We start from the raw sequence: 16,127 nt of genomic DNA, 5'->3' as shown, positions 1-16,127 counted from the left end.
GACAGCTTGATATTATTCTGTCCTTGTAAATTCTCTTGATATCCTGAAAATGTTGCAGGGTGGTCACATCTTTCAGCAGATGATACTGCAAACTGAAGCTAATGCAGATTTTGTTGTGCATTCATGCATTATTCCTGAGAGGCATTTGGAGATTTCAGATTTTCAAACACAATTCAAAAGATCACTCAACTTATAATTTATGAAGAAAAATACATATTTTTAAAACAGAGAAATCCCTTTGAAAGGACAGGTTTCAGAGTAACAGCTGTGTTAGTCTGTATTCTCAAAAAGAAAAGGAGTACTTGTGGCACCTTAGAGACTAACCAATTTATTTGAGCATAAGCTTTCGTGAGCTACAGCTCACTTCATCGGATGCATTCAGTGGAAACTGCAGAAGACATTATATACACAGATACCATGAAACAATACCTCCTCCCACCCCACTCTCCTGCTGGTAATAGCTTATCTAAAGTGATCACTCTCCTTACAATGTGTATGATAATCAAGTTTGGCCATTTCCAGCACAAATCCAGGTTTTCTCACCTCCCCCCCTTCCAAAAACCACACACACAAACTCACTCTCCTGCTGGTAATAGCTTATCCAAAGTGACAACTCTCCTTACAATGTGTATGATAATCAAGGTGGGCCATTTCCAGCATAAATCCAAGTTTAACCAGAACGTCGGGGGGTGGGGAGGAAAAAACAAGGGGAAATAGGCTACCTTGCATAATGACTTAGCCACTCCCAGTCTCTATTTAAGCCTAAATTAATAGTATCCAATTTGCAAATGAATTCCAATTCAACAGTTTCTCGCTGGAGTCTGGATTTGAAGTTTTTTTTGTTGTAAGATAGCGACCTTCATGTCTGTAATTGTGTGACCAGAGAGATTGAAGTGTTCTCCAACTGGTTTATGAATGTTATAATTCTTGACATCTGATTTGTGTCCATTTATTCTTTTACGGAGAGACTGTCCAGTTTGACCAATGTACATGGCAAAGGGGCATTGCTGGCACATGATGGCATATATCAAATTGGTGCATGTGCAGGTGAACGAGCCTCTGATAGTGTGGCTGATGTTATTAGGCCCCTGATATGATAGGTCATATCATGTATAATCCTTATTCTTCCTGTTTCTGGAAAATTCTTCTAGTCAGAGAAAAACGTGCAATGACCCTGACTTGCAATGACAATTTTTTAAAGGAACATCATCCTATTTCAGACCTAGTTTTACTATCTTTTAAAAAAATCCTCATACACTTTAAAATAAATGCCTATTAGGAGTCCAAAACATAGAAAATGAGATGAAAACAAGTTGAATGGAAGCTGATTTTCAGGAGGGATTCTGCCATGTTTTATGCAATAAATGGGTCCCAGACAAGGAGACAGAGTATTCAAGATTTAAGTTATTCTGCAGCTCCAGGGAGCTCAGCTAGTGTTTACAATAGAGTATGAATTGTGATAAAATTTCTAATGTCTGGTGCAAGGAAGGTGAATAGATCTAATCATCTCTTTTCTTGACTGCTATTCTTTCTTTCTTTCTTTCAGGTACTGTTGCTAATCCTGACCCTTCCAGATTATCTTTGGTGTTGCCAACATCACCTTTCTTGTTTTTGATTTGATCATGACAGCCCTCCACTCCACCCAGTCAAATTTTGAGTCAATTCACTGGCTCCTTATTATACTGTGCATCAAAATCTTTTTTTTTTTTTTTTGCTTTTGATTTCAAGGTCCTGTGGTGTGAAGTCCCAAAATACATCTCTTACTTGGTCTCCTTCCATGTTTTTTCCACCCCCTGCAATCCATCAATAACATTGATATTTCCTTTATCTGTTCCTCTCACAGAAGTTTTATACTTTGCTGCATGCTGCCCCTTTACACAATGTCTTCTCAAAATTTATTCTCCAGATCATTTTCCTCTCTGTCTTCAAAGCTCCCCATAAAACTCAGCTCTGCCTCAAAGCCTATGAGACATCATTTAAAGGAAAGGAAGCACATGTACGTGAGTAGCAGAGGCACCAAGATATGCACCTACCATATACAGTAATCCTTCCAGGTGTTTTAAGGTATGTTCTTTGAGGCAGAGGCGACATATTTACATGCCCTTTCATGGATTATATATCCAAAAGAGACCACTATGATAATGTAGTCTGACCTATCTTATGTGGGAGATTCAGACTAGATCAGGGTTTCCTAAACTTGGTTCGCGGCTTATTCAGGGTAAACCCCTGGCGGGCCGTGAGATGCTTTGTTTATCTGAGTGTCCACAGGTACGGCCGCTCGCAGCTCCCAGTGGCCGCAGTTCGCTGTTCCCGGCCAATGGGAGCTGCGGGAGGTGGAATTTTGATTTCCATTGACCTTACATAAATCATATGAAAGTAAAGAATTCATAATGCTCTGAAGTAGTTTTCGTAGGAAAGCAAATAGAACTGAGGTTTAATTATAAAACAAAACTGTTTTTAGTGGCATTCAGTCGCTTTCAGCATATCTAATATTTTTTGACATACCAGCACCTAGGTAATAGTGATAGTTCCTTGTGGTTGTCCATGTGTAAAAAAACAAAAAACAAAAAAACAGGTCTGCACAGGTTTGTTCTCCATATGGTAAGGCTGTATCTATACATTCAAAAATATAACATATAGCTGCTTGTCTTGGAAAGAGACATGCCAATTGTCTCAACTCCCACCATCAATATCCTGTTTATTTACTGCCATTAGCAAGTATCACTTGCCGTGCCATTTCAGTTTTTCATCTACTTATTACTATTGTTAAACAAATCCTTTAAAAGCTGTGGCAAGTCAATTCAAAATTGTCATGTCATGGTTCCCCATGGTACCACACCTTACTGACTGTAATAGGCTGAATGAGAGAGATGGTAATTATTTTTAGAGTATATTTATAAGGCACATTGAAAAACATGTGGTTGAACGTTATTTTGCCATTTTGTAACAGAATGTTTACAATAAGGCCCTTAGATTTTTTTTCTCCTCCCACTCCACGCAGCTCTATATGTCCAAACTCAACATGAATAAGGACAGCAGAATATGGTTCTTAGTCGATGGCATTTAAATTTATTTTAAGTCAGATACGATAGCTCAAATTATGATTTAATGAAAGGTTTTGTAAAATCTATTATTTATATGTTTACAGATTTCGGTAAAATATATTAGTGAAAATGTTTTAAAGGTATTTAATATTTATGCTTTTAAATTTCCCCTGCATTAACAACAGTCTTGCATTTATCTACTTAATAATTGCATATGTAGAACTGATATTCTCTAAAGACAGGCCAGAATTTAATTATTTGGCCCATTCAGCTAATTTCCTTCAAAATATCCTCTGCCTTCCAGCCCAGGCATCCTAAACATAACTGGATGTCCTTTTGGAGGTGCTCCTTCTTACAAGTGACAGTACTTTTTAGTGGTATGAGGACTGACTCTGATCTCAGTTATATCAATATAAGACCCCAATTTAGCAAAGCAATTAATCAAATACTTAACTTTAAGCATCTGCAGAGTATAACTGAAGTCAGAGCCTTATGGCTTGACCCTACAAGGTACTAAGCCCTCTGGCACTGGTTCAGCAAAGCACTTAAGCATGTGTATAGTCCCATTTAAGCCAATGAAACAACCTACTGTTAAGCATGTGAATTATCTTCTGGTATCTCAGCATTGTCTAACACTGTAGTATAAGCAATAATGGACAAACAGATTATATCAGTCATCATCAGTCAATATGACAATGATTGGGTCTAACATTGATATCTACATACAACAATTCAGCAAACATTTTAGGTGAACAGGCATATGCAAGTTCAGACCAATATGAGAACCAGAAGTACGGGTGCATGTAGGACCGACAAGATTGTCCATGATCATTGCAGGGTATTACATCCTTGCTTTGTGCTGCCCATGTTTTTCATATAAGGTGTTAATTCACCTCACTTCAAAGTGGTTAATAGGGACATGACCAAACTGCTGCCCAGCTGCTTTGTCATGGGCTGTTGCTTCCCAGTGGGTGGGGTCAACGTGCCATGCTTTCAAGTTTAAATTCAGTGTGTCTTTATATAATTTGTACTAACCACCTGAGAATGGGTGCCTTGCTTTAGATAACCATAAAATATAGCCTTGAGTATTCCCAAATTGGCCATATGCAAGAGATGCCCAGACTAATGCAACTGAGATTTTATGAGCATGCTTTCATGCTAGACATCCAACAATGATTAAAAATTTCAGATATTGGGGATCTTGTCCCACCATTTGACCTTGCAAACAGACTAAAGACAGCACATATGGAACTGATCAAGTGTCCTGATATGGTGGCAATACTTTGCCCATGTCTCACAACAACAGAGAAGCATTGTGAGCATGACTGCCCAATACACATTTAGTTTAGTGCATATTTTGGTGCCCCCATTGTGACAGTATTCCAGAAGAAGAGCTGGCCTTCAGTGCAAGGGACTAGACTAGTTGACCGAATGAGTTTCCTTCCGGTCCTACATTTCTATGGTTGAGGTTTAAAAATGAAGGGAGGGATTTTTAAAAGACCTCATTGATGGCCTATCTCTGTTCCTATTGAACTCAATGTGAGTTTTGTATCACTGACTTCAGTAGCAGCATAGTTAGGCCATTGCAGAGGGAGTGTTTTTTGAAAATCCCACCCTAAAATCTTTAACATCATAATTATATATTTTGGATAATTCTTTACCTGCCAAAACCTAGCTATTTATATCATGCTCACACCATAGTATCTGAATGCCTAAAATGTTATATAAGAGTTTGGTTTTATTATTATTATTCATTATATACATTCATATTACTGAGATACACAAAGACTTGCGTTTTCTTTCCTCCCTCTTTTAAGGAGAGTAGGTCAGAAGTGTCTAGAACTTCATTTATTTCTTCTAATCTTCTGTAATTATTATTATTCCTCTCTTCTCTACATCAAGAACAGGCTGAGAAATATGGTTTGTTGACTTGCCTTTTACTGATTATTTATGAGAGAGAGAGAGAGAGAGAGAGAGGATCTTACACAGTCATATTGTTCACCATTTTGATACCTGACTGATCTAAAAGCAGTGGGTTTTGTGTCTACTAAAATTCACATTAGAATGTTATGTCTTTGGAAATAGATATTATGGTTTAGTTTATAATCCAGATACCCATGAAAGAACACTTTCAACAAATTAATGATAATTTCTGGAACTGAACATGGTGAAAAAGAGTTTCTCTGTGTTTATGGATAAAAAAACAATATCACTTCATTCCAGATTAATAATTCTGTAAAATGAACAGCAGGTTTATTTCTATTAGTATGTAATTAAATATATAATGTTAATATAAATAATCCAGTGTATAGGATAAAAGAACTAGAGCATTCCCCCAAGGAATGCTTTTTCTCTAAGATGGGAATAGGAAAGAAACGTTTCCATTTCACACAGTATACATAGGAAACTAAAGCATTTTTCAGTAAACACCATTTTATGGGTCAGACACAGTGCCACACCAGATTCAAAAGTAGGTGAAAATTAAAGTATTTTTACTTATCAAAGAGCCTGCATAATTCCTATGGCCTGTTAACTCCCATTTCATGAAGACTGAATTAGTTAAAATGAAGACTCACGCCTATTGCTCTGTTAGCATATGCACAGTGATGTGGTGGAAGGGACCCATGGGACTCCAAAAATTAGGGTAGGAAGATTTTCCTCCCTCTTCTGGAATTCACCTAGTGTCTGTGTTGTTATTATTATAGTACAATATTTATAGAGCATGACAGGGGATTGTGGCATTTCTGTAGATGGAATAAAATGTCCCTCTCCAGAGGAGTTTATGCTTTAAGGACCTTTTCCTCCACCTCATACTCATATGAGAAATACCAGTTAGGCCTCAATTTAAACAATGAGGGGTGGCAAACACATGAGTGTGGGTGAGAAGGTGTTTGAGAAGTGTGATTGGAAAAGTAAAATATGATATAAGCCATTGCTATGCCCCAAGGAGGAACAAACATGCAGAATTCTAAATCCTTCTTGACTGTTCAAGAGCCAGGACAATATATACATTAGGGGTGATTTTGGCCCACTATAAGCCATTGAGGTTTACACCAGTAATTACTTTTGTGCAGTTATGCCCATAACATCTGAAGGTCTAAACTCTAGATGTCTAGTATTGCAATGGAAGTGATGCAAAGATTTTTTTAAAAAATACAGAAAGAAATGATATGTTGTACTCTTAATTACAATGTTTTTGGTTTCTTCAACATCTGTTCATGGATTTTTGGATTGCATGCTTTCCAAAGAACTTGTAAAAATCATTTGGACCATCATTTCTTTGGATTGATGTGGACTTGATATTCATGAAATATGAAGCTGTTTTACTGGGCTGGAAATTATAAAATAATTGAAAAGCCTGGTTAGTATGTTTGATATAGACAGGAAGCGATTAAACAAACTATGTCATTGGGAAGTCAAAAAGAGTTCAGAAATAAAGTATGTAGGTGAGAAACAGAGTAACAAATTAGTGAGACATCTCTGAAGAGTTCATGTTTATGCTATGAGGAAAGGATGAAATGAGAAGGGATTCTGAACAGTCTCCTGCTTAATTGTGGAGGTGGGTGTAATGTTTATGTGTTGTGGGTTCCTTTTTATACTGGAAATGCTCCTTCTGATGCATCCCTTAGTTAGCTGCTTTAGTGGATAAAATTATGTAGTTGGCTGTTCTGTGTCTGTGGATAACCCCACCCCATCCTTTGACAACAGAGAATTCTAAGTCATGCTGAAAGTGTGTGCGGGAGGGAAGAGAGGTCTGTAAATAACATTTCATATTGCAGGGCACTATAAAGTGCCTGATAAAGATACTGAACCAAGTTCAGCTAATGCAACCTGGAGTAAACAGGCACAAGGCCTATGGAAGTAGCTGTATCAAATTCAGGAATGACAAGGCATCACCATAGTTAAGGTTACAACAACTTCTATAATAAGCCCAACTTTGGGTCCTCTTCTATAATGTTAGCAAGTGAAATTTCTCAGCATCTGATACAGTTGTTGGGTATTGGGGCAGGGAAGAAGCAAGGGAGCTTAACTCTCTCACGGGGCAGGCCTCCTGTGAGTAGGGGGATGGGATTTCACTTTTTTCCTGATGTGAGCAGGTTAGGGCTGCGGGGAATGTACCTTCACTGGGAGGGAGAGCAGCAAACGCTGTACAGGGCAGTCCAAATGGAGTTCAAGGGCTAGAGGGGGACCCAAGGGTAGGATGATAGCTGCAGGGGTAAGGGGCTGTTACCAGGACAGGGGTTGGTGAAGACCAGGGTGGTGTGTTAGATCCTCCAAGGCAGCCTCATGGACTGAAGGATGGGGATGCTTGAGGAGAAGCAACCACACATGCAGATGGGCAGGCTGTGTTTGCAAGTGGGACAGTCAGCAGTGCTTGCAGCGAGTGGTCAGTGAAGTTGTTTCTGAGGTTGTTTCAACAGCATTGCAGGGCTTCCAAAATGTACTGGATCACCCAGAACCAGGAGGTTCTTCTCCACTGAACACAAGAGATGGGGGTGACGCTGATTCCAGGGGAGAGTGTGATCTGCAACAGACAAAGGTTTCAGGGGGACGGTTCGCACAGGTGATATCCTGCCTTGCAGTGTGGCAACAGGTGGCTGCTGCAAGGATCTCAGTGAGGTGGCGTGTCTGGGCTCAAACTGTCCCTCTGTGAATTTATTTGGTGGGGCCGGGACAGGGCCTGGCGGAATAATAAATAGGCAGAGTCTAGAAGCGGGAATCTCACAAGCCAGAACAGACCCATCTGGGGGGTGCACCTCTGGTGGGGCCACTCATGGTATTACCCAGCTGCTTCAAGCTAATTTGCAGTTGCTGCAACAACTTCAGGCATCTAAGGGTGAGGGGTCTGGAAGGAGTGACAGCGTAGGCCCGATATGGGCTCAAGTTTGGGAGGCAGGATATGGGCAGGTGGGGCAGCCCCATGGAGTCCATGGTGGGTTGAAGACCTGGAACACATTTTGTCTCACTGGTCATTAAGAAATATAACTTCATGGGACAGAGTTGAGGTTCCTGGGAGGGGGTTGTGGGGGAGCAGGGCACTGAAGAGACCCCATCAGTCAGTCCCAAGTACAGTTGTTCATAATATGTTGTAATAGTAAATTTCATATGGTGCCCCAACGTTACTCCTTTTTGCAAATTTCACCTAAGTCACAGTATGTCTATTATGGAAACACTCAGACTTGCTTTGCAGTTTTGTGGATTGGAATACCATAGCTTGCTACCCTTACTTCTGTGCTGCTGCTGGTGGCAGCGATGCCTTCGGAGCTGGGCATCCTGTCAGAGGCTGCCACTCTCCAGCCACCCAGCCAGGGCTTAGTTTGTGCTGGGGATGAGCTCCGGCACCTCTTCATTACAAATTAAGCACCGCCAAAACACCTGGAAGGGGGAAGTCATGTGGGAGTCCTCCTGGTGACATCAATTTTCTATTTTCTTTCTATTATCTTTCTCTTTTCCATCAATTCAGCTTAACCTTTTCATGATGCAAAAAAATTATGGGTATTGTTGTGTGTGTTCTTCACTCCACCTGTGTTTGTTGTGTCAACTATTGCTTTGAAGAATAACTGAGCTGAAAGCTGGTAGCTGAGCGAAGATCGGTGATAAGTAGCACTTCCTGAAACTGAGTATCTTGTTAGTAAGAAAGTCTATACGTTTGTTGCTGGCACCCAGTGCCGAGAGGCTGAACAACAGCTTGAGTGGTTCGTTACCCGGTGTGCTACACCGAATAATCACAATGGGGTGGAGAAGCAGAAAAGTTTATTTGAAGCTTCAAATAGGTACAGGGAGATTTGAATCTCAAATTCTGTACACAGAGCAGGAAGTTACACAGGCTTTTATACATCCTTTTTCCCAGCATACTTATCCAATACCAAGCTGCCCCAAGTATCCATATAGCTAGCCAATCCAGTTCCCAGCTAGTTCCCTGGTTCTCTGTATCATTTGTTAAACTATACATAAAGCTGCTTTATTCAGCATTGTTCTTCCATATCTGCCCTGTGTGGCCTTGCTTAGTTTCAGGCAGTCTGACTCTGCAACATATTGTTGCAGATTCTCAGCATAACTGCTGTGTGTGCTCCAGGCGGGAGGGGGGCCAAGGACACCTGGGCCTAGTGCGAGGGGGCTTCATCGACACTCGTGGTCTTCCATCCCCTCGAGTTACCTAGTGGCCATGCCCCAGTGTCCCCAACAACTCCCCCCTTTGAGAACACTCAACAACCTTGGCTCTGAGTTTTCTCACTTGGGCTACTTATTTCTTTACAATATGACTTTTCATAAGCACTTTGTGATAGCCCTGAAGAGAATGACTTATTAACTTTTGCAAAAGGGCCCTAACACATGATACTGCACAGCATAATAGCAGTAATACAAGCAATACAGGAAAGAGAAGTTTCAATAGCAGGCTAAATAAACCACCAAGACAAGACGACAAACACCAGCCTGAAAACAAGGTTTGCAACCAATCGTTCTCTGGGGCAATATAGGCAACCTGTGCTCCAGCTCGGGCATGGGCCTCAGCCTGTACCACCTTTTCATAGATCTCATAACTGCTATCATTTACATATACACAACATCGGGGCCCGACAAGGGCACAAACCCCTCCTTGGGATGCCAAGAGATAGTCCAAAGCCAGCCTGTTTTGGAGGGAAAACGTCCTGAGCTGTTGTACCTCTTTATTTAATGTTTTTACTGCTGACCCTAAATCACTAACCGAGTCCTCTAACTCTAAGGCCACCTTCTCAAGTACCATTTGCAGCCTTATAGTATAGCAGCCTATGCATGCCATGGCTGGCCCGGAAACCAGTGGCACTATTCCCAGTACAGAGCACCCTACAAGCTTCTCGGTTGTGAGGAAATTCTTCATATTGCCCTCCAATGCCGTAGTCAGGTGCCGCAGGGTCTTTTCTCGTGACTCAACAGAGGTGTCTCGGGCATTTCTAATCTTTCCTTTGGGCAGTGTGGCAGTTATTGACAAATGAGGAACTCCAGGAGCTATATAACAGCTACCTGTCCAGTTGGCTGGCAGCACCTTGTAAGCCTTTCGGCCACATACAAAATAGTGACCCTGTAGGGCCCAGTAAGGACTGTTTCCTTAAGGGGATTCCTTTTGATATTTAAGGCTGCTTTGGCTGCTTTTTTAAACAATTTATATGCCCCTAAGGGGGCATCTTAATTTTTTGATTGGGTACAAGTGGGGGCGTTTCTAATTGTGCCGTTCAAATTACACTCGCCATAGGAACCACTACAAACCCACCATCGGCTTGCTACATTGGAGATTATTAACTGGACTGCAAGTTATATTTCCAAACCTTTCTTTTGTGGTAAGAGTATTTGTAAGAGTTTCCCTAAAAGGGGAGGAATCATTACACCCACACTGTTGGCCTCCCCTTTTGGTCTTTATCCAATACCCATCAGCCCACTGTGTAATAACACAGGAGCTTTTTCCCACAGGACGCCCATAGTGATCAGATTGGTTTCAGGTAAAACATAACATCCCTCACTGAGTACTGCAACTTAATACTCCTGGTCCTGATAGGTGGCTCGCTGTAAAGAGATCTTGTTCCAGAACGGCGAATCCGTTCTTTCCTGCTCTTTGGTGGCAGCTAATTCTGCTAGGGTCAAGGGCAGCATGTCAAGAGGCATTCCCGTTTTGGGGGGACAGTGGAATTGGAGCACATACCCAGCAATCAGTCTGGTTTGTTAAATTAGCAACATGGTGTGCAAGCGAAACAAAGGAATTATGCTCCCAATATGCACAATTTGGAAATACCAATACAGAGAATAACAATGTTACCCAATTAATTATCACCAGAGTCTTTCCAACCCAGGGTCTCCAGTACCTGGGTGGGCCCATTTTAGCATTAAGGTGCCCACTATTTTAAACAGTGTCTTTTAAACAGTAGCTTTAGCCCGAGATCGTCACTAGATGAGGAGTCAGCAGGTTGGACGGTCCACTGTTCTGATGACGAGGGGGTGGGTACTGCCTTCAGACGAGAGTGATGGATCCAGTTCTTGTGTCCCTCAATCTTTGCCACTGTATGGGAGATCAGCAGGACAGTATAGGGTCCTTTCCACTTTTCCTGGAGAGGCTCGTCTTTCCAGATGCGAACAAGCACAGAGTTACCGGGCTGTAAGGAATGGACGGGAGAGTCCAAGGGGAGAGGCTGGGAATCCTTGGTATACCTGTGAAGAGACAAGAGAACAGCAGACAGGGAACACATATACTGTGACAAAAAACCATTACCCAACTCCCATTCCCCTGACAGAACCGGGGTGCCATTCATAGGCCATGCCCTTCCAAACATAATTTCAAAGGGACTGAGCCCTAATCTACATTTTGGGAAAACGCGGATACGGAGTAGGACGAGGGGCAAAGCATCAGGCCATCGCAGTGAGGCTTCTTGGCACACTTTTGAGAGATGCCGTTTAAGGGTCTGATTGGTACGTTCCACTACACCACTGGCTTGTGGTCTCCAGGGCGTATGGAGTTTCCAGGGGATCTGTAAGGCATGTGAGATGCTTTGAATGATTTTTGACATGAAGTGTGTCCCGTTGTCAGATTCCATCCACAGGGGGAGTCCAAAGCAAGGAATGATCTCCTTAACAAACTTGAGGGCCACTGTTCTGGCAGTGCAGTTACAGCATGGGAAGGCTTCTGGCCATCCGCCGAACCGATCCACTATAACAAGGAGATATTTGAACCCTTGGGTCCGGGGAAACTCAGTAAAATCTATTTGCCACACTTGTCCGGGGCCCGGAGTGGGTTCTAGGGCAGCTGGTGGCACAGGATGTCCCGGTCGGGGGTTATTCTTTTGGCAGACTAAGCAGTCCGCTTGTACCTGGGCAGCCAGGGGTCGGAGTCCGGAAGTGATAAAGTATTTTCCCATTAGTTGGATAAGTGCTTCCCTGCCAGCATGAGTGGTTTGATGTAGTTTCTGTAGCACCGGCTGGATCAGGCCCTTTGGTAGGAGGACCTTCCCTTCTGGGGAATGGAGCCATCCCTCCTTTTCCCAGAGACCAAGTTTGTCAGTTAGCTGTCTCTCCTCCCCAGAGTACTGAGGGGTTGGAAGCTCCCCTACTGATGGGATAAGGGCATGCATATGGGCGTTCTCAGTCTGAGGGGATGGCAGGGTGGCAGCATGCTTAGTCTCTCTATCTGCCCAGGTGTTACCTCTGGCCACATCTTGATCCTCCCTTTGATGGGCTTCACAGTGTACCACCACCACTTCCGAGGGAAGTTGTACGGCTTCTAGGAGCCAGAGGATTTGGGGCCCATACTTGACTGGGGAGACTTGGGCTGTCAGCATTCCCCTTTGCTTCCATAGGCCAGCATGAGCATGCAGCACACCAAAAGCATACTTTGAATCAGTAAAAATGTTGACCCGCTTTCCTTTTGACAGTTCAAGTGCACGGGTCAGGGCTATTAGTTCGGCAAGCTGGGCAGAGGTCCCAGCAGGCAAACCTTCAGCTTCCACAGTGTCATGGAGCGTCACAACAGCATAACCTGCCCTCCTTTGCCCATCTATTACAGTACTGCTACCATCAGTGTACCACTCATAATCTGCATTTGGGAGGGGTACATCCTTTAAATCTGGATGGCTGGAGTACGGGGCATGTATGATCTCTAAACAGTCATATTTCTGTTCCTCTGTTTCTGGCAAGAGAGTAGCTGGGTTAAGGGAGGGGCAAGGCTGTAAGGTGGCTTCAGAGTTCTCTAACAACTTAGCCTGGTACCGAGCAATCCGAGCCTGGGTGAGCCAAAGCCCTCCCTTTGCATCCAATAAGGCTCGGACCGTATGGGGAGTATAGATTTGCATAACCCCTCCCAATGTTAGCTTCTCCACTTCCTCAAGCACTAGGGCAGTAGCTGCGACCACCCGTAAACATGCCGGCCAACCCTTTGCAACCTGATCCAATTGCTTAGAAAAATAAGCCACGGGACGTCTCCATGCTCCTAACAGCTGTGTGAGTACTCCCAGGGCCACCCCACTTCCTTCATGTACATACAACTGAAAAGGCTTAGAGAGATCCAGCAGGTTCAGAGCTGGGGCTTCCATCAATTTTCTTTTCAGGATTTTAAATGCCCTATCAGCCTCTGGAGTCTAATAGAAGGGGTCATGATCCGCTCCTTTTACACAGTCGTACAGGGGTTTAGCCCACAGTCCAAACTCTGGGATCCATATCCTGCAAAAGCCTGCCATACCCAGAAATGCCCTGAGCCGCTTACAATTATTTGGAGAGGAACTTGACAGATAGATTCCTTTTTTTTTTTTTTTTCGCTTGAACGCTGATGCTCCCCTTGCCTTAGCTGTAACCTGATCCCTCTCCACCTCAGACAACAGGGTTCTCAGGAGGATATTACAGTCTTCTCAATCAGCTTGTGACTACTGAGGCACCCCTCAAAGACTGAAATAAACCTGCTTGCGTTCGTTGAGAATTCCCCAGCCTGTGTTTTAAAAGCTGCTAAGTCTATTGGATTGAATGGCACATGGGTGTAAACTTGCATAGTGGTAGCCTGACGTCCGTCTGCCCCTGGGCAAGCCACAACAGTCTTGGTAAGCAAAGGATAGAGTCCCACCGAGGGGGCAATCTCTGTAACCCGAGGCATCCTACCCTTATACGGTGGGGGTGTGGGGGCCGAAGGGGACACCGGCTCTGCCATTACAGTGGGGGTGGGGGTCTGGGGACTAACATTAGCTACTACCGAACCAGTCAGAGTCAAATTACAACTTTGCAGAATTACAGCTCTGTTCTATTTCTTAAAGCCATAAACACTTGTGCATACAAATATTCATTCCATTTACCCATTCACTGACAAAACAAAACTAATTGGAGGATCGTGTTGTAATTAATTGACCCTCCTGGTGGCCACCACTCCTGGTCCTCTAGTTGATACTGAGGCCAGTCAACTGTACATAATTGTTTTAATTGGCTCTTAGTCATTGGATCCGCACAAAATACCTTCCAGTTTGCTAGAATGCACTCTAGGGGCGTACACCATGCCCTAACCCCTGAGCTCTGTCCCTGTCCCATACCTACAGGGTAACTCTGGGCGTCCCCAGGTTCCAACAGAGCATACAATCCGGATTTTAAAAGGTTCCTACCTTATCCAAGGGACCGGTTCTTCACCGTGGCCTGCAGCTGCTCCTCCCCCATGTCTAAGGGACCAGTTCTTCACCGCCGTCCACAACTGCTTCTCGACTATATGAGTGCGTTGCACCGTTGTGCCCTCCGGGGTCGATCAAATTGCGTCTCCTCCGAGGCCCCCGATGAACTCATCGGTGCGCGCTGGGCCTCGGTTCTCGCCGCAATCCTCGACCTCCAGGAGGGGTCTGGGCAAGGCTAAATTGCAGCCTCGTTGCCCACCCAGGGACGCCAAGAGCTGTTGCTGGCACCCAGTGCTGAGAGGCTGAACAACAGCTTGAGTGGTTCGTTACCCGGTGTGCTACACCCAATAATCACAACGGGGTGGAGAAGCAGAAAAGTTTATTTGAAGCTTCAAATAGGTACAGGGAGATTTGAATCTCAAATCCTGCACACAGAGCAGGAAGTTACACAGGCTTTTATACATCCTTTTTCCCAGCATACTTATCCAATACCAAGCTGCCCCAAGTATCCATATAGCCAGCCAATCCAGTTCCCCGCTAGTTCCCTGGTTCTCTGTATCATTTGTTAAACTATACATAAAGCTGCTTTATTCAGCATTGTTCTTCCATATCTGCCCTGTGTGGCCTTGCTTAGTTTCAGGCAGTCTGATTCTGCAACATATTGTTGCAGATTCTCAGCATAACTGCTGTGTGTGCCTCCGGGCGGGGGGGGCAAGGACACTTGGGCCTAGTACGCAGAGCTGCTGCGAGTGCCTCCAGGTGGGAGGGGGGGCCAAGGACACCTGGGCCTAGTGCGAGGGGGCTTCATCGACACTCGTGGTCTTCCATCCCCTCGAGTTACCTAGTGGCCATGCCCCAGTGTCCCCAACAAGTTTGTGTATCTGCTTTAAAGATAGTCACAGAGCAACTCTGTGTGTGTGTGTGTGTGTTTCCTTGTTTTGTAAAAAGATCCAATCAAGATTGTTGTGAAGTAGTTTTGAAACTGAATAATTATTGTTGTTAACTAAGACTTTAGGGCACTGTATATGTATCTGCCGTAGTTAGTGGTTTCATGTTGTTTCCAAGTTTTAGCTGTATCCAGACAAGATTTAAATCAACTGCAAACTTCTTGAACTGGTCTCAGTCTACACCATATGTCATAAATGTAGGAGTTTATTTTAAGTATTTAGGAGTGTTAATCAGATCTTGAGACTAATATCATTCATTTGCAAATAAGTAAAAATGGTTGACTACTATAGATCCATTGGGAAGGAGATCTTGGTGAACTGGCATGTAAGTAAATGACTCAATTGTTCTGTATTCTAGCATTCAATTGTTTTTCTTCTGTTGTGTTATCAACAATAGAGTTGAGAAACTAATGGCACAAGTGAGGCCCTATTCTGAGGGACTCTTATGCTACATCTCAACTTATAGTGGCATATAGAGTACAGACACTGAGTGCCCAGCTAATGCTGGTATAAATAGCAGTGTAGATGGTGAGGCACGGCTTTGGTAAGCAGAGCAGAGTGCACTAAATACCCACACCCTAGTGTATGTACCCTACATAGATGTCTGTCATCCAAGAAGTGCCTCAAAGATCTACACTGCTGGTTTTGCTAGCTTAATGTCCCCCCACCTTCCCACTGGTGGAACCTTTCCCCACTGCAGTAAAAGGCTCTGGCAGCAGAGAAAGGCTTTGGCAGGGGGAGATGCCAGAGATTTCCCCCCATTTCCTCCCCCAGCCAGACACTTCCCTTCCTGCAGTGAAAGGGACTGGCAGCATGGAGCTGCCCAGAACCTTTTCCCGCCACAGTGAAAGGCTCCAGCAGTGGGGAAAAGCTCTGGGGAGGGGAGGCAGTGGATAAAGTCTCCAACAGCTCCAGTCTGCCAGAGACTTTCCTTTTTGCCCCATCTCTGTTGGAACCTTTCACTGTTGTGTGTAGTTACACACTGCAGGGACAAGTGTGGACACAGCCTGCTTTCACTGTGGCATGTAGCTACA

Source organism: Lepidochelys kempii, chromosome 3 (assembly GCF_965140285.1).
Source record: "Lepidochelys kempii isolate rLepKem1 chromosome 3, rLepKem1.hap1, whole genome shotgun sequence".
Lineage (NCBI taxonomy): Eukaryota > Metazoa > Chordata > Testudines > Cheloniidae > Lepidochelys > Lepidochelys kempii.
The sequence above is the reverse complement of the archived record's forward strand: the minus strand, read 5'-3'. Positions refer to the sequence as shown.